Below are 24056 nucleotides of genomic sequence, written 5' to 3'. Positions count from 1 at the left end.
TAACCAGTTTCTACTGTTTCCTGACTTTTATTTCACCCAGGCAGCAGCAACCATGTCATGGTGTGCCTTTACTAATTGATGCTCTCTGTTTCCACCCCAACCTTCACCCGTGCCATGCCAGCTGCCTACTTTCAATTTATTTGGAGATATGCTTTATTCTTTTTCCTCCTGACCTCCATGACCCTATTTGTGCTACTGCAAAAAGAAGGAAGATTGTCTAATGTCCATGAATCACCTCAATTGATATTTCCAGGGCATACACACTGTTTAGAACCTCGGCCTTCACAGTTCACCACGTGTTTCCTCTGTATCTCTCCTGCACAGAGAAAACATTATTTTACTATATTACCAATTTTCATAGCTGATGTCATTTATTGTCTTGTATTATACAGAAGACTTCTGTATAATATTACAAATTTTTATCAAAATTTCCAACCTTTATTCTGAGTAATAGTCTACTCCAAATATCATTTAAAATTAATCTGGGAAGAAAAATAGTGCCATCTGCATCTATAAACAACTGTAATCACAAACATCAATGGCACTAATGAAAATCTGAAAGTCAGAATATTTAAATATCCTTTGCACTTGTTGGGAAACCTTGGAAAACCACCATCCTCAAGGTGGGGTTAGCATGTTTTAGCTACTTAATGAACAGGATTACATTCTTGGTTTAGAAATAAAGCCTGAAGAAGAAAACATGGAACTCCTATCTGAGAGACAGAAAAATGGGTTAAGATTGGAATGCATTTTCACTGTGGGTTGGAACTGTTCTGATGCAGACAACTCTCTGAAGAGGTGGTCTTCTTCCTCTTCCACTCCAAACAATCATCCTACCTGGATGATTGCAATGGCTTTATTCAGACATTTTTGTGTCCCTCCCATTTTTGTATCCTACAATCATGTAATTTTTAGATCTGTTTCCAAAGTGGAGGCAGGAAGCCATGATTAGTTCCTAGAGGAAAGATTGCCTCTGTAAAATCAGTTTAAGAAATACATGAAACCACACCCTTATTTTTCATTCTGTTTGCTTCAGATTAAGATCTGGGGTGAAGGTTTTGCTTTTTACGAAACCTCCTCCATAAAATATCGGTCTCTAATGAAATGCAATGACAGTCACATAATTAAATGACTGTCCTACAGTGTTTTTCATAGGAGTTGATTTAGTCTGCATTTCCCTACTGAAATTTTGCATTACCAATTGACTGTTTCTGTGCACTATCAGCTGCCATTGGCCAGAATTTCATGCATCCATAATTTATCAATAATGTTAACACACCTATTTAAAGACACTTGGAATGTAGTTCTGTGCCCGGGGGAGAGAGGGATGGAGATGTCTGAGTCAAAAGTTACTATGTATTGATACATATGAGCAAATACTTTTATTTTTAATGAGTTTGAGCCTTTAGTAATCTCAGAAAGGAGAAAACCCGTGGCAAACCACTGGCTCTGAAGAATCCTGAAGATGAGGAGTATAACCCTCTCTCAACTCACATTAACTGCAACTGGATTTTAGGATGCCCCAGTACCCTGCAAATCAAAAATTATGAAAACTTAGATTTTCTGGTTAAAAAGTAAACTTTCTAACAAGTCTTTTCTCCATCTTTCATATCACAGTCCCCAAAACCCCGTAGATCTGCAGAAAATTCTTGTAATACACACTGCCCCCAAAATTCCAGAGTCTTTTGGGCCATCTTCTTATTTTGTCATGTTCCCTTTCAGACAGAATAGGTTTCCACAGGTATCTTCTCCCTATTGTTATGCAACAGGTCTTCTTTTCCATTTGCTAAATTCCACTGTATACTTCTATATGTACATTAGAGTACAGGTGATTCCTAAAGTTATTCCTGCTAGAAACAGAAGGCAGCATCAGGAGAGTCTTTATAGGCCAATAGCAATGAAAAAATTGTATTTACAGGAAACAAAACATGATCTGAATTTCAGTTCAGCCTTTTGTGTTGTTGTTCATCAATGCAAACAGTTGAAAATGCTTCTGGTGAGAAAAAATATTTTCAAAGGAAAGAAAAATAAAAGAGTTTCTTCTGGTGTTGTCGGGTATGGCCTGAGTGTTTTCAAATTATATCCCTTTATGTATGAAAACAGGAGTTCTGAAACTGTATTTGTTTACTGGAAAATATAATGTTATTAATTTCCTACATCTCTACTGTCTTTTCCAAGCATACTTTTTTAGCTTTTATGCATGTTAAACAATTTAAATGAGAAGTTGTGAAATGTAGAATGGGAAATATTATAATTAAAAGGTTGTTGTGACAACTCTGACACACCAAAAACTTGAAGAATTAAGATGTTAAAAATCACAGCACTTGGAGCTATTTAGCAAAACTTTCAAGATCGACAACTCTGCTTTACAAAACCTTTAAGTGTTTATTAACTTAAGTAGATTTCATAGGCTTTCTTTGATCACATTTTTTTTACAATACAGCTATTGCAAAGCATGCATCCTAATTGTTTATTTACACAATATTAATATTCAGGCAGAAGGATCATGGAAGCACAGTTAATTAAATACAAATTAATGTGGTGGAATATTTAATTATCTATTCTACACCTCACAACTAATGATTATGTAAATGCCTTGCATTTAATCTTGTTCCCAGGAAATTAACTTAATGGCCTTCAACAAATGAACATTTTGTATGCATTGCAGGACACTTTATCTAAATTTTAACAGCATGGTATTAGTTTCAGATAATAACACGATTACACAATTTAAAATGTAAATGTATACAGCACTTTTGTTTCCTTGATTTTACTTCAGAATTCGGAGTGGAATATAAGAGAATTTATAGGATTGCAGCTCTGAGGCTCAGTGGGGTAGGTTTTGACCAACATTTATTCCTCCAGTTTTGCTTTCAGCACACTGTCAGGGCTCTCTGTCGCTCAGACACCCAGTCTGTGCCTGGAGAGAAGAACTGGCTCCCCCAGCTACAGACCAGGAACCAGAGGGATACAACAGATACAGAAAATATCTTACTGTACCACAGAGCTCCTGCTAAATTGCCCATACCCCAGTCCAGTAATGAATATTGAAAGCTAGCCATAGCAGAGACTTTACTCTCTTGATTGCAGAAAAAGTCTGTACCTTTCTGTAAAAAAAAAGTCTCTATATCTGATTCTGGTAGACAGTTAAAGCAGTATTTACACAGAAAATCTTCCTTGGGAAAAAACACTTTAATAGTGACATGTAGAAAATGTAACAGTGCAAGGTTGTCCTTTCATCCTCTGGTTTTTTTTTTCACTTTTAGAGATATTAGGACCTCCTACATGCTTTAACCTTGGATTCCAAAACACTTTGGAGTGATCTCAAAAGGAGATTATGTAATTACAAGAAGAATCCTTAACTTTCACTAAAGCACATACGAGACATAGTGCCTGGGAAAAAAGGTCTCTTGTTACTAACCATGTAATTAATATGCTCTCCAATCCAGGATTAATCTAGGAGAGCTTCTCAGGCTGAGAAGAGAAAGAGTCTTATGTACAAGCTAAAAAGGGACTGGTGATTATGATTTATGGGTCTGCAGGCCTGGGCATGCCTGTGCAGACTGTCAAACACTGCCTATTCCTGTCACTTCTGCTTTTGCAGAAGCCTTACTCTTACCCTGGAGAAAGTCTTATTCAAAATCGGTGGAAGCCAATGGGAAATGATCAGAAATCAAACCAAAAGAATAACAATGAGATTTCATGGTGTATTTTATAGCTTTAGAGCATTTTACCTATTTTACAAAGGCAACACAACACTAAGTTGGACAGCCAGGTAAATTTTACCCAAGTGAGGGTAAATGGTGTTTAGAAAAAAAATATGAGAAACTGTTCAAAGAATAGTTTCAGTCAAAAGTATAAAATGAAAGTTTTCAAAATTTATGTCATTTTGATATTATTTAAATTAAATGTTTCCTTTGTGAAATAGGGAAGAGCAAGAAGGCTTAAGAAGATAGAATCTCTGTTTCATTTATAAAGAATGAGAGAAAAAGAAATCCCTAGCTCTGACCAGGTACACTCATATGAATTATACATTTGCTTATCCATAGTGCTGCACTTGCTAATCATCACTGTAATTGCACTCAGGAAAACGGGAATGGAAATTTCACAGAAAAAAAATCTTTGAGTCGTTTACCCATCCTGAATTCAAGGGGAATAGATATAAGTTTTAACATATTCAGCTAAAAAAAAAAAAAATCCAGCACTAGGAGGCTCCATTTTAAAGAAGAAATTCTACCCAAAAGTCTGTTTTTTAATGGATTTCTTACCTGGGATCTATAAACAAAGGAAATAAAAAAGGAAAAGGAAAGAACTGCACTTACCTACTAGTGTAAGCTATATAATATATATTCAGTTAGATAGGCCAAAACAGGTCCTTTGAACTCTAAGACACTTTGTATCTAAACTCTTGGACGCTTGTGGTATCATTCCCATTATTAAAGCACAGTACATGTTGAAGTATTTTGTGGTTTAGATTCATAAGAGGTACATATTAATTGTCATTCACTCGTCACAGCTGTCATCCAGAAATCAGTTGAATAATCACAGAGAAGTGCAGTCATAAAAGTGAGTTGATCAAATTAAAATTAATTAGTTGACATGGTGTTCTTTGTTTTGTGTGATCTTTTACAGCCATTTTCTGCAGGGTTATGTTTGTGTCTCTCAAACAGGTTTTTTTTCCTCTGCAAAGGCAATGAGTGATGTTACCTTTGGTTTGGAAAGTTCAGAATATGACATGGGTTCTTTTGTATCTCCCATTCATCCTGCTGCTTCCTGCCAATTCATCCAGCTCTCACTGCATGAAAATCCTTTGGTTTGTGTTTCCTTTCTTGTTGCTTATTGTTCTGTTTGTCTAACATTTAGTTTATTCTTTTTGGGGTGTGAGAAAGAGGTAAACCAGGGGTGTAAACCTGCAAGGAGATGGGAAATTCTTGGAGGAGCTTGGCAGTCAGTGGAAGCTGATTACACTCAGTAACACTCCACACCTTCTTGGATCAGTTGACAGCTGAGAAGGAAAGTGGATGACAAGGAGTGGAAATAGTTATTTTTGCCTATTATTTCAAAAGGCCCAGTTCAACTCTCATTTAAGTCAATGGGAGATTTTCCACTGAGTTTAATGGAAAACTCTTAACGTTTTACACCATTGAGGATTATGCCAATTAAACATCTACCTGGACAAACCTACCAAAACCAGTCAAATGAGGATTCCAATAACTACCCTGCAGTTTAGTCCCCTTACAGCACCCATCTCCACCAGGGAATGTGTTCCTCACACACTCATCAGGAGAGCAGATCCTACTGAGCTCAGAGTTGGAAACAAAGGAGATGATCTAAAACTGGAAGTATTTTAATGGACCTCTGTATAAAATGAGAAGTTCTCCCACTGGCATATGATATCAGAAACCTTTACCATGTGTAGAAACCAAAAATACAATGAAAGAATATATACCTCCATACTCTATTAAATACTTGTTAAACTACAGTTGAATCACAATTCCCCATTTGAAGAGGCTTTAGAAACTCTCCATGCCTCTATTAGACTAATGTATTCTTCAGAACACCACCCATTTATGTGGAACATTCCACTCCCTCTTCCTTTCTCCTTCATCTCCGCTGTCTTCCCCTTAAAACACTTCTTAATCTCCTTTCCCAGACCTTCATTTCTTGATCTCCTCTCCCAGACCTTCACTCTGCCCTTCTTTTTATATTTATTCTGTGGAAGAAAAAAAAAAAAAAGAGAACTAAGAAGGTAGCAGCTGCTATAAAGTTTTTTGGGAAGGTATGTGGAGAAGGAGTTCTCAGGGTAGAATGTAGGGGAGGGCCAGTAAAGGGATTAATTAAGACTCTGCAACCCCTTTCCTGCTTCCAGGCTCCCTCTGAATCAAGATGACTGTTTGCATTAACACATTCAGGAGAAATTAATTTCCTTTAACTAAAAGGACACAGGAGAGCAATGCAGTTCCCATCATATGTGGTTATCTTTGACATCTCAGACTAAATGATCCAGCTGTTTTCAGCTAAGTCAGCTCAGGGCTGACTTGGACATCAGATCAGAACTCCCACTGTGGCATCCACACTGAGACACACTAATAGCTCTGCCTTGAGGTCAAGTGGGCACTTTTCTTTTGCTGAGTGACACAGGTTTATATTCTGCTCTCCCTCCTGCTTACCATTCTCACAGTCTGGGCTCTCTTTTCCTGGCACCAAGCATCTTTAGAAACCAGATTATATAGGGTTTAGCCCAGAATCACCAACATCACTTCTTCAAATAGTTCAGCTTCACAGTCATAAAATAGCAACTACTCCTTGGATTATGGCAGCATATTCTTGAGCCCATGTAATCTTAAAACATACATTGCAGGGCTCTAATTTTCAATGACTGTCAGGCACCTGTTTATATTTATGTGGTGTGTTGACATTTCAGATGTCCTGCAAAGACTTTCACATTAATTTGGACAGAACACTTCAAAATTTAAAAAACTTAGTGTGTGAAAAATCATTGCAGCATGTCCCCACTGCCATTTGCAGAGAGGAGGCAAATATAATTCTGTACCACCCCTAGACTTTTACATCTTTGTGAATAAAATGAAACCCAGACTATCCAAAAGCATTCAGCTTTTGTGTCAATCCAGTCCCATCAAAACATTGGTAAACACCAAGAGTTTTTAAAAGCAGCCAAATTAGGTCAGTGCTGAGGACCTTTGCAGATCTCTATTAAATCAGCAGCTCAGCTTCTATATGGTCAAAGAACCACGGCATAAAATTTCAAAACTGATGGCTTTTCTACACTTTGTGTTTTTTTTTTGTTTAGGAAAAAGTTGCATAAAGAAATGACTGCTGAAGTGGAAAAAACAGTTGAATATTTGTACACTTTTTCTGCTACTAGGTTTTCCCTTTACATTTCTTTATTAGTTGAGAAACAATTGTAATACTTGAGCAGTCAGTGAGTTCACTTTATTAACAATTCAAACATAATATGAAGCCAATATATTTAACATTAGTTACTAACCTTCTGCAAATTTAAGCTGTATTTTGCTCACTTAATTAGGTAAACTGCATGGTTTTTCTTTTACTGGTTCCTCTTTTTAATATGAAAGCAATAAAAGCACCATAGGGTGCATTGTATTTTAAAAAATGTATTAGAATTTATATTTTTTCTATGAATTGTAAATTGTTTGGAAATTTTTTCACCTTCACTATTCTTATGATTCACAATAAAATATGTGATCCCTAATGCAACCTTTTTAAAAAGTGACTTCACCCAGCCTGTAACTAATTAATTATGAACATAATCTGTTCTAGTGACAGTTATTTTTTAACAAAGCTTTATAATGCAAATCATGGCATTTACATTTCTATTCAAGGGATGTCTACATTTAAACTCTCACGCAGGATATTGCCTAAGAATCAATTCACTATTTTCTCTCTTTTTTTTTTTTTCACCTTCTACTCTTTCCTTTGCAGTTCTCCTTTTCTCTTGAAATGGAACAAAACATTGCTAATTTGGCTCGAGCCTTTCTCCTCTTCTTGGTATTTTCCTCCCTTACTCTCATTGCAGACTGAGTGGATCAAGCTGTTGAATGTAAAGCCAGAGAGCATTTCACTATACATGAAATGAAGGAAGATCATGCTGGGACAGTCACCTTCAACATTGTGCATTCAGTCTGAATTTACAGTAATAGACTCATACTCGGAGGACACTTGCTGTGTTTGTTTGCAAACTAGTATGCAGTACTTACAAGTCTGTGGTTTTATTGACATATTCCTTTCCTTTCCTGTGGTTTTTAATTGAAACCCCCACTGCTCAGCCGAGCTCCTGGAAGTCAGAGAACAGAAGTTTTGCGTTTAGTTTAGCATTTAGACAAGATGAACGCATGCAGCAGAGTTCTACTGGTCGATTATGAAATGCATGGTTCAGGGCTGCTGGAGTTTTTGTTTTGATTAAGACTCATGGTATGGGTATGGAATTAGCATTATAACGAAGTCAAATCATAGAATCCCAAAATCAGCTGACTTGGAAGGGACCCACAAGGATTACTGAGTCCAACTCCTGGTCCCCCACAGGACCATCCCCAGGAATGTGCTCAAGAGGATCATCCAAACCCTTCTGGAGCTCCAGCAGCCTTGGGGCTGTGCCCACTGCCCTGGGGAGTCTGGTCAGTGCCCAACCAGCCTCTGGGGGAAGAACCTCCTTCAAATGTCCACCCTACCCCTGCCCTGACACAACTTCAGGCCATTCCCTGGGGTCCTGTCACTGGTCACCACAGAGAAGAGATCAGTGCCTGCCCCTCCTCTTCCTCTCAAATCAATGTTTGAGGAAGTACCTTAATGTATAGACCAACATTGAAATAAATATAATTTTAATATTACTTGGTTAATTAGAAAAATATTTTTCTATAAGGTGTTTGCTTCCTGATGCCTCATACACACTGCTGACTGTCCAACATGAGAGTTCAGTACACAGCCCTTTGAGCTGTGACTTGGCCAGCCAAGGATAATTTTTCATTCTGTTCACTCTCTGGATGAGCTGAGAGTGAGCCAAGAATAGCCCTGTATATCATAAGGAAGGTATCATTTCTTAAAAAATATTACAGTGTTCTTCACCAGCATTGTGGAATAATTCTACTTTAGGTACTAACAGCGTAAAAAAAAGCATGTGCAAAACTGATGTGACAAAAGCTGATAGACAAAAATCATGTAAATCTAAACCCACATTTCTAAGCCCAGGCATACCACTTGAGTTAGAATTCTGTTGGCTTTTTGTCTTATTGTACGAGTTAAAATCCACTAAAAACATTTATGACCCAAGGGAACGGCACGAAGCATTGTCAGGGAATATTTAAGTTGGATCTCAGGAAAAGGTTCTTCCCCAGAGGGTGGTTGGGCACTGCCCAGGCTCCCCAGGGCAGTGGGCACAGCCCCAAGGCTGCCAGAGCTCCAGGAGGGTTTGGACAACGCCCTGAGGGACAGGTGGGATTGTTGGGGTGTCTGTGCAGGGCCAGGAGCTGGAATTTCATAATTCTTCCAGCTCAGGAATAATTCTTTGATTATACCTGTATAGTTTTCACCTAACTAGAAGAGCAAGGCAGCACAAATAGCACACAATTATGTCCAAAATAGGCAACTCATGTCCATCAATAATGATTTAAACCACCTGTGACTCCTGAGGGTTTTCTGCAGGTGTGACTTGTCCTTAAAGCAGCTCCATGGCAAAAGCTGCATGTGATGAAGATCTGCCAGCTGTGGGTACAGTTTCCACTGCCAATGACAAAGTAAACATGTTTTATTATTGTCATTCTGCAGAAGCCATGAACTGTTTCAGCTGCTGTTATACACACGGTTCTATCTTTCTAACAAGGTCAGCCTGGATACCCTTTAGTGAATTTCTTACTGCTCTGCACAATTAATTAAACATCTCCCTGTGCCTTATATGCTGACCAAAACCATCTCTTTCCACCCAGACACTAGTCAGTAGACTATATGATCCTGTGCTAAAACACATCTCACTTCTTCCTATGATTAAATGAATGGATTTTCTTCCTTGTATTTCGGTATGAATTGAACCAACTTGCCTTGGATGCAGATGGGAAATAGACTCTTTCAAGAATTCCTCCTGTTGCATTATCACCCTTCAACCAAGTAGCCAGCAGAGGCTTTGCAGCACAGAAAAAAAAAGCCAACCACCACCAGCATTTGTCAAATAAATGTCTGTTAATGAATAACATAAAAGAGCCCATGTTCCTCAGTTGTAAATAAGAGAGAACAGAGAAGTGTGAAAAGAACTCTGCTAGAGAAACAATGAAATATTAATAAACTTGGGTAGGAAGCCTTGCTAGGTGAGGAATTAGACAAATACATCACTTGCTTTCTTTATCTTCCCCCAGGACCATGCCTACAAGAATTGGTATTGACCTAGGAGGTAAGAAACACACACAATAAAAACCCACAACAAACAATCCACAATATTAGAGTCCAGTTCACACCACAGACAACTGCACAATTAAGGAGCTTACAAGGATAGTAATATGACAGTGAAATACCTCCTATTTGTCCTGTATTAAGCCTAGGAATCACATATACCCATCCTGATAAACCTTAATATTCCTTTCTTTCTTTTGCTCTCATACTTTTAATCATAACTGAAGAACTGACATGACCAGATATAAAAGGAAATAGAGGATTATATTAAAATTATCAAAAGAGTCTCCAAATATCCGGACTTTTTAACAAGTACATTGGTAAATTGCTGACTTTTTCCATATGAAGCATATTACCAAATACATATTTTTTTGCATGACTGCTGTGGTGTGCACATGTACTCTGAACCCTTGTGCTGGACCAAGCATTAAAATACCTGAGGAGCAATTATTGATTATTTGGGTGAAAAGGAGAACCAGTCATTGCAGCCTAAAGGATTAGGCTCACTGCTCACTTCTTACTGACAAATACTGAATTTTAAAAAGAGGATCACAAAGATAACCAGGTTCTTTCAGTTTTCTACATATCAAAGCTGGAAGGTATAAAATTACTATTTTGTTTGAAACCGAAACTCTTTGAAACTGGAATGGTAATCCACTGATTTTACCAGTGGAATGCCAGAATATTTAAGAATATCCCTGTCAATGTTGCTCATTATGCAAGAAATAGACTATAACAAAATGACATTGTAAGACAGTGTGCAGCTCCTTTGAGGGATAAGTGGGAAGCTGCTGCCAGGAGCCCATTGAAATTCCAACGTGAGAAGAACTGCCAGCTGGCTGTCCACGACAGAATAAGACAAAAAAACCTCTATTTTCTGCCTATCACTATAAGAGCAGCCATTTGGCTTAAGTCCATTCAAAATCAAATATCCAGATGGGAGACAGTTCCCATTTGTCCCTTTAAGGGTTAAGGAAGGTAAAGCAAAAGGTAAAACAACTATTAGGTTATTATTGCATGAAAGAGCTTCTTTGACTGGGGAGTAGGAGGGAGAAAAATCTCTTACTGCACTGCTGTAAATAAGTGGCAGGCAGGTATGTGCTGGCCAATAGGATCTGAAAGACAGTAAGTGAAATAAAATCTATTTTTCACACTCCAGTGCTGATGTTCTGGTGTCTTTGCTGCATTGTTGCTTTTCTATACAGAAAAAAACTTATTGTTATCTAGACACTGTCCCAATTAACCTACATCTGTTTTAAAGGCATAATTTTTTCCAGTGTGTTTTTCATACAGTTTCCATAATCAGACTGTAAAGGGGAATTTAGATTGGCCTCCTTCAAATGAGCTTTTAGTGGAGGAGACTGAGGGGAGACCCCATAACCAAATCTGGCTTCCTCAGGAGGGTTAGGAACTGATGATCTCTGCCCTATGTGAGCAATGACAGCACCCAAAGGAACAGCTGGAGCTGTGTCAGGGCAGGCTCAGGTTGGATCTCAGCAAAAGGTTCTTCCCCCAGAGGCTGGTTGGGCACTGCCCAGGCTCCCCAGGGCAGTGGGCACAGCCCCAAAGCTGCCAGAGCTCCAGGAGGGTTTGGATGATCCTCTGGGGCACAGGGGGTGACTCTTGGGGGTGGTCCTGTCCAGGGTTAAGTGTTGGACAATATCCAGGGAAATGCACTTATTTGGCGACTTCATGGCTTCTCCTTCCTACTGGCTGGGAAGGGTTTTCCATTTCCTTTCTCCTTTGTCTCTTGCCTTATTTAATTTTCCCCCAAAGAACCTTTCCCATTTGGAGCCAATGTCTGTCACCAGCTACAGCTCACACCAAAGAATCTTTGTGCTTCCCACCCTGTCTCAACATCCTTTCTGCAGCAAGACTTGGAGGCCATACCTCTGGCTCACACTGGGATGAGAGAGCCTTGGATTGAAGACACTGTAGAGAAAAGGTGGGCAAGGGCAAGGCAGGGAAAAGGAGGAGTCCTCTGTGTCCTTCTACGCTGCTTTCGTACAGAGGGCAGCAACTTTTACTTACATATTTCAAAATATTTCACTGTCAGGGAAAGCCACCACCTTGGCTTTGAGCTTCACTGGAGATGAGGAACCTGAGCCACAGTTGTGGGTTCCTAACCCTGGGAAAACCTCATCTGTAAATGCTTTCAGCTCAAATTATGCTATGGATACAGCACTTGAGGATGGTACCTCACTGAGGGGAAGGACACAGAGCAAACTGACCTCTGGCCATATCCAGAATGAAGAACTTGCTGCCTTCACAGCTGGCAGAAAACTACGGTGGGAAAGAATTCCATAAACACAGGAAGATAACTGCCTTCTGGGAAAAATATGCAGGAAAAGGTAGAAAATATAGCCCTGGATTAGGATGGTTTCCATCTTTTCAACAAAGTTTGAGCAAAGAAATTTAACCCCTTATGCCACTGCATTCATGACTCTTATATTTGGTCATTAGCTCCAGTCAATTCTTTGAAAATAAATGACAGCTGAATAAATGACTGATGATAAACTGTAAGTTTGCTCTCATTTTTTCTGTAATGATGGTTTTATCCTATCCATTTATTTATGATAATTTAAATTCTCTATCTGCCTTCTCTATAATGCAGACTTATTATGTTGTCTCATTATTGTGGAAAAGATACACACACACACACACACAACCCCAATATTTAAATTAAAATACAAACTAGGATAAAAATATCTATGCTGATGACCTATATTGCAGAGTATATTATTTTTCTTTCTCATGTATGGTAAAAGGATTGGAATATCTGATTTATTCTGTATTTAGAATTCAAAAGCAGGCTTATTTGCAAAGTAACAGACCAAACTTTCTTAGCTGAATCCTGAAAGATTTTTCACAATGCAACATGTGATGGTAAAGGAGGTCTTATTTCTCTCTGACCTGCACTAGCCATCCTTCATAGAGGCAGAGATCCTCCCTTCTATCATATAGATCAATCTGAAGGTAGAATACAGTCACCCAGTAAAAATAAACTCCACAGTGCTCTAATACATCACATTTCATGGCTGACAAGGAACAAGTATTCTTAAGAAATTTGCATTTAAATCATCTGCCCATGATAAATGCTGTGTTTTTCATTTGTCTTGAAAGGGACACATAGTTACTTACCATGGTTTAAACTCCAAAATTTGAATCAAGGATTGAGTCATAAAACTGCAACAGAGGATGGATAGAGAAGTCTCTGGCTCTACTCAAATATCTCAGCTTCCATGGATTGCAGGGAACTTTATACTGAGCCACAGCCCTAGATCATTTCAACCTATGAGGCTCACAAATATAAATACAAATTGAAAAGGCAATTAGAAAGAATTCTAGTTCTTTACACCTCCCTCTTCAAATCAATCACACCCTTTAAGGATGTTTGCAGGGCTGGACCTCTGTATAGTCTCATAAAAGAAGTTGAAATTTTACACTTTGGTTACCTATGCCTTTCCTCAAGACTGGTTTTGCAGCACACCTCAGAACTGGTACTGCAGTCCCAGTGCACTCTCAGATCCACTCTGGGTGCATATCTCTGTACTATATTCCATGCTTACATGGAATGCTTTGTGTCCTGTTGTGTCTGGAGCCAGTGAGGTTGGCATAAAGCTAGATAAACCCAGCCTGTTTCATGAAAAGTTGCCAATATTTTCCTTCCTGGGCAGGAGGTCACTTCAGGCCAGGGAGGCTGGGCAGAAAGTTCTGTCCATCTGTGCTCTGTGTCTCCTCAGGGTTAGAGTTGTCTCAGGTGTTAAGGCCAAGCTCCCTGGCCACTCCCTGATGTTTCACTCCACACCCATTCCTGATCTCCAGGATCCCTGAACTTTTTTCCAAGACCACTTTTCCTCTTCGCAAATCCTTCTTTCTGCATCAACTCTGCTTTCCAGAACCCGATCTTCCCAATTCCATAGTTCCTGTGCAGAAGCACAGTGGTGCTCAGCCTCCTGCTTGACAGTTCTGTGTCATGTCTCTATATTAATAAACTGCAAGATTTGGGACATGCCACTTTTCCTTAGTCCAATTGTCATTAAAATTTACAGGCAGTCCATACAGCAAGGAGCCAGCAAGGAGCAAACTCGTGTTTGAAAGTTCCAAGGTTTAATTTAGAATATCTGTCCACATGTGCACATACTCCCAATTATCTGCCAACTGCTAGTGTTCCAAATTTAAGCTATTTTTTTGCCTACAAAATATTGTTAATATATTTCCTTCCTTCCATTTTGCTTTCAAATTGCAACTTTGAGGGCAGTCTGCTTTGGGGTTATTCCATCACTTTATTAGAGGAATCAGAAATTCCCAATTCCCAATCCCAAGTTTAATAATTATTAAATTACTGATATCCACCTAATATAATGCCATTTACTTGAAGTGTTTAATACTTCTTTTGTCAGGTCCAACATGAATGGACTGTAGGTTCCCTGAGGGAAACAAATGGCATCATCTTGACATTAACATACCTGGGGTCAAGACTGTGCCTTAAAGGTTAAAAAAATTTGGGAGGATACCTGATCTGTGGCTCCACTGGCAGCAGAAGCTTGTTCAAACCCCCCAGAGGCCATGCTGTGAACACAAGCTCTGTGTTGCTGGACTCCTTCAGAGAGATTGATGCTGCAGCACAGCCCCTGGACAGTTCCTTTCATGTATCCAACACCAGTTAGGACAGACCCTGTCCTAAAAGTGAGGGAACCCCCTTTCAGCTTTATGGAAGCTGTTGTACAATGATGTAAACATCATGAAGTCTTGATTTTAAAATGTTAATTTATCTTCCCAAATTACCACACTCACATATGGCTCATAATTGCAGTATCATGGAGTGTCAATTGAGCAAAACAGATGTATTTTTCAAAAAACTGTGACACTGTTTGCAAAAGCACTCTATTCTCCATGGGTGCACATGCTGCTTCTACCTTCTGCTCCAGTACCTACATATTGATACTGTTCAACTAAATGCAGATTTTCTGCTTCAAGTATATACAACATTAACATTCAGGGCAGCAAATCATTCTGAGAGTGTTTAGATGTGGATAATGCTGAATAAACCAGCGAAAGCAAATGCCTGTGAATGAAGTAACAGACCAGAATTTCCTATGGAACCCACAAGAAAGCTAAACCAGGATATTCTGATATATTAGATTATTCATAAATTAGGGAAAAAATTAATGAAGTATAAAATAGCTCCAGGTATAGTAGTTAGGAATGACAGCTTTGGTAAATTAGGATCTTGTCCCATTAGGTTTTAAATCTGTGACTTCACAAGGCACTCTCTGGTAGCTGGTTGAATGCTGAATTGCTCTGCAACAACTCCATTGTCCTTAACGAGCTGTAAATTTGGTCTCAGTGAGATCCTTGTCTAAGACACGTTTTCTTGCATAGTCCTACCTGAGAGGTGCTGTGAGCTCTTGGTTAAATCACCCTGGAGCTCTAGGCTCATCTTTCTTTTGGAAAAGGCTTTGCTATACATCAGCTGTTGGATATCTCCTGGGTACTGTTATTCCAACCAGGATCTGCTTTGCTGCAGAGTCTCACTATTACATGAATACCACTCAGGAAACGTCAAGAAAATCAGAGTTATTTAGTGCATTTCAACTCACAGAACAGGAACTTTTTTTGTAGAAGGCGTTTCATTAATTCTTGCATTTTGCAGAACTCTTGCCTTCCAGACTCACATTGGTTTTAGCTGAATAACTTGGGTTTCAGACAACTTTCCCTTGTTTTCTTTCTTTTCTGAAGGAAGAGTTTATCTACCTTTCAGAAGTATAAACACATTTTCTCTCTGTTTTGGTTGTTGGGTTTTTCTAATACAAATATTACCTTTAAGAAAAGATATGTTTGTAAATTCTATTGTTAAAGAAATTGACTGCTTGATAGTTTTAACTCTCTGGTGTGAAAGGATATCCACTTTAAAAAATTGCAGGAAAAAAATAAAAAAAATTTCCATTGTAAATACTGTTACATTGAACTAATTTCTCTCATTCTTAATTACCATTCTTAATTGCTTGCTGTGCAACTGGTCATAGTGTTCAGTAAATCAAAAGCAATCTCATGCAGTTACTTTTTGATCTTTATTACTTTAAAGTTTAGCTCTCCAATAGTTCAGAATGAGTTTTTCATTGCATTTCTGTCTATCTTCGTGTATTTTCTTGCAGCAGAATTTATAGCTGTATCTTTCTCACATAAAGAAGAAATCTCAAGGTGATGGATGCAGAAGCAGTTCTGAAGCAGTGTGATTTACTGCTGTTATCTTGGAGCTCTTTTGTATGCAGTGCTCCCTTGGGAGTTGGATGAAGTGAGAGTTGGGCCTGAACCCTGATGCACAAGCAGGAGGTTCTTATCAGGTACAAGATGAAATAATAAGAAATAATAACCATACACAAAAAAAAAAAGCATAATAGTTTTGCCTCTGTAAGAATATACTTCTCGTAAATACCAGTATTTCAAATGTCTAGCAGTACTTTACTTGGTATGTGGATTCCTTAAAATTTTTCCCTTTTGGCTTTTTTGATACATTTTTAATTGGGCCTTCTCTTAATGGAGATTATACTTAATTCCATGAGAAGAGGATGAAAGCAGGGGTCAGTTCCTTTAATGTCACCTACTAATTTGTAGAATTGGGTCTATTATCCCTGCACCAACCCAGGCCAACCTCTGCCTTGCTATAGAACACTGGAGATTGCTGTGGTACTCCAGGATGTGTTTAGGGAAGTTTATACCCTTCTCAGGTCCTATTTTTCTCTAATGTAGGTACAATAATACCAGATTTCTCTCTAAGCATTTGCAAAATACAATACAGTGTGGGTAGTGTTATTATTATAATATCATTTCACTACAAGTTCTGTAACATATATTTAGCTTCTCTTAATCTACAAAAGAACAAATCAGATGTGGAGTCTGCAGTTCCCAGTATATAAAGACATAGTGAAAACACCATCACTACCAGGAACAAGGTTCTGCCACTCACAGTTGTACTTCAAAATGCAACATTATTGTGTCTGAGAGTCTGATTTTCCATGGCAGAATATCAGCAATGCAGATAAGACTCTATACTGGCATCTTTTATAGTTTATGCCACTAAGAGATCTGGGACACAATTACAGATTTTTATCCTCTCAGTCCTATCAGATATGAAATTGTGAACCTGCTCAAAATGTCACCATTGGAAACAAAAGGCAAAACTGATTTCTTTTACTGTGTAATGTGTTACCATCCACTGTGCAGCTCAATTCAATTTTTACAAGGCTTCCTTATGAGGTGCAAGGAACTGATTTATGAGTCCACATTAAAGCCTCCCTTACTCTTGAGATTCTGGTTAAATATTATATGATATGACACAAGTATATTGAAAAATAGAGTTTCAGCTTCTTTTTATGGGCTTTTGCTTGCTACCCTTGCAGCACGTTCATTTCAGACTGTGCAGAATGTCCTGCATTTCTATTTTTTATGTATCTCTGGTAAATGTGAGAGTTCAATTTGATACAAGGCAATATATTCCCTCTCAAACAAAAGTTACCAGATAAGATCCTAGGAAAAGTCTTCATCTTCTGGAAGTGCCTCATGTATTACTATGGGCAAGTAGAACTGAATATTTTATCACATGCTATTATTATGGATGAAACTTTGATTTTGGATGTGTTTCTGTGCAATGGAACTACGTGATAGCACGTTCCAGACAGATTCAGCATTACACAGTGACAGTGAGGTTTACACACGATTGCTTGGATCTATATCTCAAAATCTGTTTGAGTAACAGAAAAGCTTGGTTTATTTTTGCTTCAGAGTGTTTATAAACAGTACAGATTGTTCCTAGCCCTTCCATGGCCACGAGAATGCATTATAGCATCTGTTCTGATTGGGTTTCTGACTCCAGGAAGGTTTTGAGTGAAAGCACACAGTATTTAACCACTGCTCTTGAGAAGTAACCAACAGGCATTGAGCCTGAGGAAGAATCACAGAGAGAATCATTGAAGCATGGAATGCTTTGGGCTGGAAGGGACCTTAAAGCTCATCCAGTCCCACCCCCTGCCATGGGCAGGGACACCTTCCACTAGCCCAGGTTGCTCCAAGCCCTGTCCAACCTGGCCTTGGACACTTCCAGGGATGGGGCAGCCACAGCTTCTCTGGGCAACCTGTGCCAGGGCCTCCCCACCCTCACAGGGAGGAATTTCTTCCCAATATCCCATCTAACCCTGCCCTCCATCACTGCAAAGCCATTCCCCCCTGTCCTGTCACTCCAGGCCTTTGTCAATAGTCTCTCTCCATGTTTCTTGCAGGTTCCTTCAGGCACTGGAAGGTCACAATTAGGTCACTCCAAAGCTTCTCTTCTCCAGGCTGAACAATCCCAACTCTCTCAGCCTTCCCTCCCAGTAGAGCTGCTCCATCCCTCTGCTGCTCCTGGTGCCTCCTCTGGACTCCTCCAGCAGCTCCATGTCCTCCCTGTGCTGTTCCCCAGGGCTGGAGCAGCTCTGCAGGGGGGTCTCATGAGAAGGACAGGACACAGAATGTGAGAAATCAAAGTTTTATTGTCCCACACCATGAACCAGACAATGTACATGGGAAAGCAGTGATGAGGTCAGGAATATGAATTACATGAGGAAAAGGGGTGATGCAGCTTTGAGAATCATCTGTACCTAGAATTCATCCCTACATGGCATAGCTGTGTTTCAGATCTCACCTTAATAAAAGACTAAACCAAAAGTTCACATTCCAGAGTGATCTCTCAAGGAATGAGTAAGGATACATCCACCTAGGAGATGCATGTGCTCAAGGAAGCCAATTTTAGAATGGTATATGACATATATTACACAGCAGCTCTGCATTCAGGAGCCATGAAAATTCATACAGGCTGTGGGGAATAATTAATAAAGGAACTGGAACCTTGAACGTGAATTATCCCACTGTACATGGGGTGCATTCGTATCTTCTTTATTACATGCGATGTTCATATCTCTAAAAAGGACAAAATAGACCTAGGAAAGATTAATAGTGTTATCAGGGATATGGAACAGCTACTCTGGTGAGGGAGGCTGAGCAAACCCGGGTTCACAGCCTTGGAAAAGTCATGAATTGCAATAGAGAAGGTAAGTAAGGACTGCTGACTAGTTCTTACAACAGAAAACTGATAAGGCAGGAGGTTTAAAGAAGGAAAAAATACCTTTTTCTACAATGCAAAATTCATGCTGTGCCACAAGGTGCTTTGCATGCAAGAACTTAAATAGTTTCAAAGAATAGATATACAAGTGGCACATAATAGTATGCTTAAATATAGATATTGATATGATGCTCATGATACAATTTTTACCTCAGAACATCTTTAAAGAGTATTTGTGCAGAAGCTGGGAGCTTGTATCTGGGAAAACATTAATATACTTCTTCCCTATCCCTCAGTTTTATAAGAAATATCCCTTTTGCCTGAGTCAGGGTTGATCTTCTTCTGTCCACCACTATTGCATGAATCTCCACAGCACTGACAATCAGTTTCTTACTTTTTTTAAAATTTTTTTTAGCTGTAATAATCTTCTTGTCATAGTCAATTGCAAACACATTCATGGCATGTTAGAGTTAAATCACAAGTGTTCTTAATTTAAAAATTATTAGCATACTACATAATTAATTAGACTTTTACACTTCAGTGAGTTTTGGTTCCCCAAAGAAAATTGAGCACAGAGAATATAATTTGATTTAATTTTTTGTCAAGGTTTAATCTACCTGAAACATTGTTATATTTCAGGGGAAGTATAAACTGCTTAGACCTTGTCAGAATTTCTTTAGTGGGAGCACCATTTATTTATCTGAATGTTAAAATAAAAATAAGTCATTTTAAAAGAATGTTTTATCTCTTTCAAACTAAAAAAAAAAAAAAAATATTTTATATATAGAAAGATATAAAAGCAAGGAATACATTCAGGCAATATTCAAGATATGTGTGTTGCCAATATGTAAAAGTTGTGACAGAAGTGGTTATTCTACCAGAGCTAATTAAACACTTAAAATACAAAATTGAATGAAATAAGTGAGAGGAGTAAAGAAAATAAATGCTTTAAGAACTGCTAAGTAGGTGAAGAGGACTTAAACCTACCAAGGATGTTTAATGGACAGAATTGTTCAGTTAACATCAGGTGTTTGAGGAGTCTGTGCAGCTGACAACTGATGTTTCCTGTTTGAATGGAAACATCACACTGGTGAGAAGAATTAACAGCAAAAATCTCCTGTCTCTGCTACTACAAACCTGAAGTAGCTGTAGTGAGCCCTCCATTATCCATCAAAACCAAGACTGAGAAGCCCAGATGATTTAAAAATTCTTATCCTTTTTTTGCTTCTAGGTTTGACATGCCTCTAAAATGTTTCTCTTTCAAATGCAGTTACATAGATAACACCACAGGCACACACAGGAATATCCCAGAATTTACAGCAGTGTTCATGTTATGCTGAGCCAGAGCTGATCAAGTTCTCTCAAGACAAGATGAACCAGATAAAGTAGTGCAGAAACATTTGGAAGGTCCCCTGCAGAGCAACCTTGGGCAGTGAGAATGCTGAGCCTGAGCTAATCAGCCCTTCCAGACAAACTCCCACTCCATGCAGAACTGGTCTGGGTGTCCTTGCATTGCTGTTCCACATCACTGAGCATCCCATTTTCTGAAACAGGGACTTAACACTTCCTTTTCTGCGAAGAGTTTTAAGGCAAAGAGCATCAGGGAAGGGAGAGCTGATTTTCTGTTATTCCATGATCTGCCTTATCAAATAGTCTGTCCAGTTAAATAACAGGTACAGATGGATTAAAATTCCCGTCTCCAGTGCACTGAATGCCAGGTGAGAGGTGATGAAACACTGGCACAGGGTACCCAGAGAAGCTGTGGATGCCCCATCCCTGGGAACATTCCGGGTCTGATTGGATGGGGGGCTGAGCAACCTGACCTTGCTGCAGAGGTCCCTGCCCACGGTGGGGGGGTTGGACTAGATGCCCCCTAAAAATCCCTCCCAACCCAAACTATTCTATGATTATGATGCTGTGAAGAAAAGATGATACAAGAGCAGGGCTATGTTGATCTGTCCTAGAGCTGGCACACGAAGCAGAGGTCCTGCTCACTGCCCCAGGTATCACACGTATGGACTGCCCATCTTTGGCAGAACTTTCAGGCCTTTTCTACTTTTGTTCTCTTCTTTTGCTTTGATATTAACAATTATTTTTCAACTGCAGCAAGACTCAAAGCACTTGAGGAGTACGTGCAGCCAACAAAGATGCTTTTTATATAAAAAGCTGGAGGGAAGGGTTAAAAATACTAATAAAAGGGCTCCAGTCTTCAGTGTTACAAAGACTGAAAAGCAAAACATCAGCCCCAAATGCGTTGGATGGTATAAACTATTCATTTTGTGGATGGAAGGCAATTCTGAGTCCTCACCTGCGTTGATTAAATCTGAGAAAAAATCTATAATTAAGCAGTTCAGTGTAAGGCATTTTTTTAAATAACTATCAGGTAAACTACATGTTTTCACAACCGTAGCAAATAAACAAAAATATTCCTGTGTTATAATATACTTTATAACCATTCTGCCCCTGGAGGATCATTCATTCCAAATGAACAGTTTGTTGTTAATTCTCAGTTTTACATTCTGCCGTAAGGAAGCTTTGGAAGAGAGAAATGTTCTATATTCCTAAATATGTAGACAAAGCATTGTCTTCTCCCATGGCCATGTTCTTCTCTCTGTAGCCTTGTTTATCTTAATCTGACTGGAATGAAAAATTTCTCAGAGGAGGAACCAAATAAATAATTTGAATAGAGATTATTAAACAGTGAAAGCATTCAAAAATCAACTTTTCTGTCTTGGAATTAATAGTATTTTTGAAATGTTTTTCAATAATCGTTCAGCACAAAATACACAGAATTGTCTTCTATAGCAGTGACCAGGAAAATGATATTTTTTTTACTAGATAAAAGCTAACCCACTGAGCTAAAGTGCAGTCTCTGCCTTTTCTTTCCCCCTTCTGTTTTATTTCTTCGTGTGCTTTTTCACAGAGTGGAGCATCGTCAATAAACCAGTGGTGAGCTCCCCCTCCTCCTTCTTCCTCTTTCCCCATACAGTAGTTTGAGAACTCTTGGGATACGAGAAGGTATTTGCTCTATAAAACCACAGGTGTAGAAAAGGGGTGAATTTTGTGTGGCCAACACATATTTCAAAATGCCACTGATGCCTCATAAAAGCACTTTAAAAACCTGCCCAGGAAATCCTGCTCCAAGGCTTTAGGAGTCAGCAGCAGGGCAGGAAAGCTTGCTCTGAGCAAGGTATCTCAGCTCCAAACTCAACTTAGGTATCTCATATTCTCAGTTGGCATCCAGCTCTCAGCAAAGATACTTTCTCTAATGAAATCAGCTCAGACCCTCAGTCTCACCATTGCCCCATTCATTGCCAAGCCAGCCAAAAACTTGTTAAAGAATAATCACACATTCGAGCAGAAAGCCAGATAGGACTTTATTGGCCTATTTTCAGTGACATGCTGCAGCAAAGACTGTGGTGGCATTACAATGTTTTTCAGATCAGGAATGCTTCAAAATCATTTATTGTTAATACAAACACTATGACAAGTTGCCACTCTGTGTGCTTAGCAGCTTTATAAAGTAAAAATTTTGTTCTATCAAAGCCACTTATACAGCAAATGATACTTGTCTACATGACTGGTTAAATCCTACCAAATTTATTCTTTTTAAATCAGATGGAGCTGATGTAAAATCTGTAAGACAGTGCTTCTTCTTTGTTTTAACTTTAGTCAATATTTAGCTGTTTAACTCCATTTTAAAATAAAATGAGTTTTCAGTCAGCATGTCAAGCCCACAGTGAATGTCAGCAACAATCATGGGGAAATTATTAAACATGTAACATGTGGGTCTACCCGGATAAACCTGACGTGTGGGATGACATTTGCTCAAATCAGAATGCCAGGCCTGAGCCGAACGTGTGGAAAAGAAATGAAGAAAAATTTAACACAAACACATTTACCTTGGTATTGGTGCTGCTGCTTCCCCAGCTGCACTGTGCTTTAGAGGAATGTCCTGGTTTCATCTGGGATAGAGTTAATCTCTTCTTTCAGCATCACCTTTCCTGTGTGACCCAGACTACGGAGTTGTCTGTGTTGGTAGAAGACAAATAAATTCATTGTTCCAAAGGAAAACATGATCTCTGACTATAATTCTGGTTATTACTGTTTGCTTTCTGGTAAAGCTGAATTTTAAATGCTGACAGGAATGGTGATAAGTTTTATTCTGTTCCAATCTTTATACATGAGATATCCTCCTAAGGAAGGACATCTCTTGAAGCAATGTCTTGGATATCACTTAAAATTTTGAAGTTTACTCCAGAGACAAAGAGAAAAGTTCTCTCAGGACTTGGCTCTTCTTTTTTGTTTTTATAAAATAATCTCCAGCCTATGAAAGGCTGGCTTACTAATGTTCATGCCATATCTTATGTCATCAGAAAGCACTTTAAGCATCCACAGCTTAATTACAGGTCTATCAAAGAATCATAAAAATTAGGGGTGGAAAATGCCTAGTACACCACTTAGGTCTGCTAATGCAGGAATATCTCTAGAGTATATTTATTCTTCATCTGTGTCTCAGGTCCATTTTAAAATGTGCATAGGAGGGTTCCAGTAATGCAGGAGTTCCTCTGGAGCACACTTATTCCTCATTTGTTGCTCAGGTCTGTATTGAAATAGATATAAATGACTAATGCATTAACTTTGCTGGTGCAGAAACATGCAGATCAGGGGACTTACTTTGCCTGTTTTGAAATATATTGTCAGTTTTAGGTTATTTTGCTACACATATTTTGTCTATTCACCTTCAATGTAATTCCTTTTAATTTATACCAGTACTCAGAGCATAAAGCCAACACATATTACTGTAAGCAATGTCTCTCCTTTTTTTTTTAGTAACCTTCATGTGTTTGAAGATGGTTATAATGTTTTTCTTACTGAACTAATTCTTTATTTAATAAAAATAGACTAAAATATTTATTCAAAACCCTTTAGAGTGCAAGTGAGCAGAGATTCACAAGAAAGAATAATAGGAGTAGGTACAGAATAAAACAATGAAGACGGGCTGAATTCTACCCAAAGAAGTGTCTGGTTTATTGATTAT

General features: G+C 38.7%; 1 long non-coding RNA gene across 1 annotated transcript in view; it reads right to left on the bottom strand.

Moving 5' to 3' along the window:
* Positions 1-7739: 7739 nt before the first annotated feature.
* LOC127479280 (uncharacterized) overlaps positions 7740-24056 on the bottom strand; it is a 31025-nt gene continuing 14708 nt past the window's right edge. Inside the window, exons 2-5 of the long non-coding RNA XR_007907524.1 lie at positions 22918-23045; positions 20003-20080; positions 9155-9258; positions 7740-7816 (exon numbers count right to left, since the gene is read on the bottom strand). This is a non-coding gene — a long non-coding RNA (uncharacterized LOC127479280). The remainder of the gene's footprint in view (positions 7817-9154; positions 9259-20002; positions 20081-22917; positions 23046-24056) is intronic.

The sequence above is a fragment of the Manacus candei genome, unplaced genomic scaffold (genome assembly GCF_025592945.1).
Source record: "Manacus candei isolate 608988 ecotype Guabito, Panama unplaced genomic scaffold, ASM2559294v1 h1tg000065l, whole genome shotgun sequence".
Taxonomy (NCBI): Eukaryota; Metazoa; Chordata; class Aves; order Passeriformes; family Pipridae; genus Manacus; species Manacus candei.
The sequence above is the reverse complement of the archived record's forward strand: the minus strand, read 5'-3'. Positions and strand labels throughout refer to the sequence as shown.